Raw genomic sequence first — 4,323 nt, 5'->3', positions numbered from 1 at the left:
GGTAGGGTGATGAAATCCATTCCAATCTTTATAATTCTCCTCCATTGAGAATTAGGTCAATGAAAAGTTTAGATTTGATTTAAATTACTTATCTTCCAATTGGATAGGATATGACTCCAATTCCAATTGTGTTTATTGAATCAATCAAGGTAGCATCTTAATAGCTACATATGGATCCTTGGCACCCTAGTTCCTACCTTTAATTGATAGTTTAAACATTATTCACATTTACTCTCTTTTATTTCAAAATTCAGATTTAAATATTCTTCTAGTTCTAGTTCTAATTCTTTTTAGAATACGTACAAGTTTAGTCCCTGTGGATTCGACCTCGTTCTCACGAGTTATTACTACATCGCAACCCTACACTTGGGGTTGTGAATAAGTTTTTGGCGCCGTTGTCGGGGACTACGACTACGTTTTTCTAGAATTAATTGGTATTAGAATTATGTTAAGATTAGGGTTAAGTTTCTGCTTTGATTTTAGGTTAAGATTTTAATTTTTTTTTCTTTGAAATCTTTTTTAGAAACTAACATTGTTTTCTGTTTTGTAGGATCCTAATATAGCAACTTCAATCCGGTAACACCTTTCCAATTCTCTCTTTCTTTTATTTTTTTAGATCTTTTATTTGTTTTAATTTTTCTAATTTTCTTTTTTAGGTTTAATTGTTTAGTTACTTGAGGGTTGTGCGTGTTTCATGCCCAAGTGCGTTCGTGAGAACACTTAACGTCTCTTGATTGAAGGAGGATTAGTCAAAGGGTTGCTTATCCATCAAAAGATTAGACACCACTTGAGATCCTCTCAGTTAATTGAAGTGATGAATGCAAATCAACCTCAACCTCAACCACTAGTTGAGAAAGTTCAAGATGAAAACGAGGTGCATAATGCACCCCCGCCTTATACTCTACACGATTATTTATAACCGGCGGGGGTGTGTACACCTTCCTGCATGGTCTTTCCACTTAATGCAGGAAACGTGAATATCAAACCTGGAGTGATACAACTCCTTAAGTTTCATGGAGTAGATTCTGAAAGTCCATATTTGCACATCAAGGAGTTTGATGAGATAGTCGCTACATTACATTTTCCAAATGTGTCTAAGACACAGTGCGACTTAAATTGTTTCATTTTTCATTGAAAGAGAAGGCTAAGACGTGGATGCACTCCTTAAAGCTAAGATCCATCGACACATGGGTCGAGATGACCTGGGAATTTCTCAAAAAAATTTTTCCGTTTCATAAAACTAACACTCTAAGGAAGGTAATCATGAACTTTGCCCAAAAAGAGGAAGAGACCTTCCAATGCTGAGAAAGGTTCAAAGATCTCATGAATTCCTGCCTACATCATGACTATGAAGTATGGCAAACAATAAGCTTTTTCTATAATGGATTGACTTCACCAATGCACCAGTTCGTAGAGATTATGTGTAATGGTGAATTCATGAACAAAGAGGCCGATGATGCATGGGATTACCTTGATCAATTGGTAGAAAACGTAGAATCATGGGACACCTCTCCCAGACTCACCACTTCTAAGCCTATTCAATTAAAGGAAATGGGAGAAATTTATGTTTTAAAAGAGAAAGATGATTTGAATGCAAGAGTGGCCAATATCACAAGAAAAGTCGATGTCATGCAACTTAAGAAGGCAGAACCTATCAAATCTGATAAGGTTGCAGAAGTTGTTTTTGGTATTTGTACTTATAACATACATACAACTGAGAATTGCCTAACAATTTTTACTTTTCAAGAGATATTGAATAAGTAATTGAATGCCGTGAACAACTACCAAAGACCTTTCAGAGGACCACCTCAAATACATACAATTCCAGCTGGAGAAACCATCCAAATTTTAGTTGGAGGAATAGACAAATAGCTAACCCACAAGAGGCTCTTACTCAATTTTTAAATCAGAAGAGGCCTCAAGAGGATATAGTTCAAAAATTCACACAAAACCAAGAGCTATTCAACCAGAATACGGTATAAGCATTCCAGGATATCAAAACAACAATGAGAATGTTTGCATCATCCATTCAAAGGATTGAGTCACACTTAGCGAGTGGGGAGAAAGGGATGCTTCTAGCCCAACCTCTCCCCAATCCAAAGCCACAATGTGAAATTAGTGACCCAAGCTCTTCAAATCAAATGGAGCAAGCCAAGTCTATCACCACTCTTAGGAGTGGAAAGACAATTGACAAATCTATTCCAATAAGGGCTGAAAAGCCTAAGGACCCTGAAGAAGATAAGAATGATAAACTTAACATTACTCCACATGGGTTACAACTGGAACATCAAAGTAAGCCGATTGTGTCATTCTCTCAATGGTTGATTGCACCAAAACCTCTATCTAATTCTCAAAATATTCTAGAGGTGCTTAAATAAGTAAAGGTCAACATCCCTCTACTGGATGCCGTTAAACAAATCCCTTCATATGCCAAATTTTTGAAAAATCTATGCACTACCAAAATACGACAAAACATATAAAAGAAAATCTTTTTGACAGAAAAAGTAAGTGTCATCCTTAAGCAAGATGTGCCACAAAAATACAAAGATCCCAGTAGCCCAACCATTTCTTGTGTAATTGGGAATTACCGGATTGAACATGCACTTCTTGACTTGGGGGTGAGTGTAAATATGATTCTTTACTCGGTCTATGAACAACTGGGTCTTAGTGAATTAAAACCCACCCGGACCACGTTACAACTTGCTAATCGATCAGTTCGTGTACCGAGAGGGATGATCGAGGATGTGTTGGTCGAGGTTGATAAATTCTATTACCCAGTAGATTTTATTGTTCTGAATACTCAACCCATAGTGGATGTGAGCACTCAGATACCTGTCATTCTTGGTCGCCCATTCCTTGTTATATCAAATGCTATCATTAATTGTAGGAATGAGATTATGAATCTATCTTTTGGAAATATGACATTGGAACTCAACATCTTTTTCAATATGAGCAAACAGTCAGAGGATGATGACGATATCCACGATATTAACATGATCGGTTCTTTCGTGGAAGATAAGATACTTTTGACTCTATACTCTGACACTCTAGAGACATGCTTAGCCCACTCCCCTGATGAAACAATTAGGGAGATGGATGCTATGCTTGATGCTACGCAGATGCTTGAAGTTAACCGGTGGAGGCCATAATTTAAAGAATTATCCCAAACTAAGGTAGTGCATCTACCGTCTAGCCTCAAAGCGCCAAAGCTTGACCTAAAACCTTTGTCATATGATCTTAAATATATTTATTTAGGTCAAGATGAGACATATCCAGTGGTGATTTCTTCTCACCTTGAGCAAGAACAGGAGAGTATACTTATCTCTACTCTTATTGACAATAAAGGAGCCCTTGGATGACCGATTGCGGACCTCAAGGGAATTAACCATTTGATTTATACTTACCGCATTTATTTTGAAGATAATGCGAAGACTTCCCGACAACCATAACATCGATTAAATCCAAATATGAAGGAAGTGGTTAAGGTTGAGGTACTTAAGTTATTGGATGTGGGTATCATATACCCCATATCTGATAGCCAATGGGTGAGTCCAACACAAGTGGTTCCTAAGAAGTCTGAAATCACCATCGTAGCTAATGACGATAATGAACTCGTGCCAACTAGAGTTACTACTGGTTGGAGAATGTGTATTGACTACAGAAAGTTGAATACCGTCACGAAGAAGGACCACTTTCCTTTGCCCTTCATTGATCAAATCTTGGAAAGGCTATCTGGTCACTGTTATTATTACTTCTTGACGGATATTCAGGCTATAATCATATAGAGATAGCTCTTAAAGATCAAGAAAAGACCATATTCACATGCCCCTTTGGCACCTTTGCTTACTGAAGGATGCCATTCGGACTGTGTAATGCCCCCGCCACTTTTCAGCGATGCATGTTGAGTATATTTTCTGACATAGTGGGGTAATATTTAGAGGTCTTCATGGACGGCTTCTCTGTCTTTGGTCCATCCTTCAATGAGTGTTTGGAAAATCTGAAAAATGTGTTGAAGTGATATGAGGAAAAGAATTTGGTACTAAATTGGAAGAAGTGTCATTTCATAGTTCATAAAGGGATTGTTCTTAGACATATTATCTCGTCCAAGGGTATTGAGGTAAATAATGTTAAAATTGATCTTATCTCTAACCTACCTCCACCCAAGAGAATACGAGACGTGCAATCCTTCTTAGGACACACCGGATTTTACAGACGCTTCGTAAAGGAATTTAGTTACATCTCTCATCATTTATGCAATCTACTTCAAAAAGATGTACCATACAAGTGGGCTGAGTAATGCCAGGAAGCTTTCACTAAGCTCAA

The sequence above is a fragment of the Magnolia sinica genome, chromosome 18 (assembly GCF_029962835.1).
Source record: "Magnolia sinica isolate HGM2019 chromosome 18, MsV1, whole genome shotgun sequence".
Lineage (NCBI taxonomy): Eukaryota > Viridiplantae > Streptophyta > Magnoliopsida > Magnoliales > Magnoliaceae > Magnolia > Magnolia sinica.
This window is presented reverse-complemented; position numbering follows the sequence as displayed.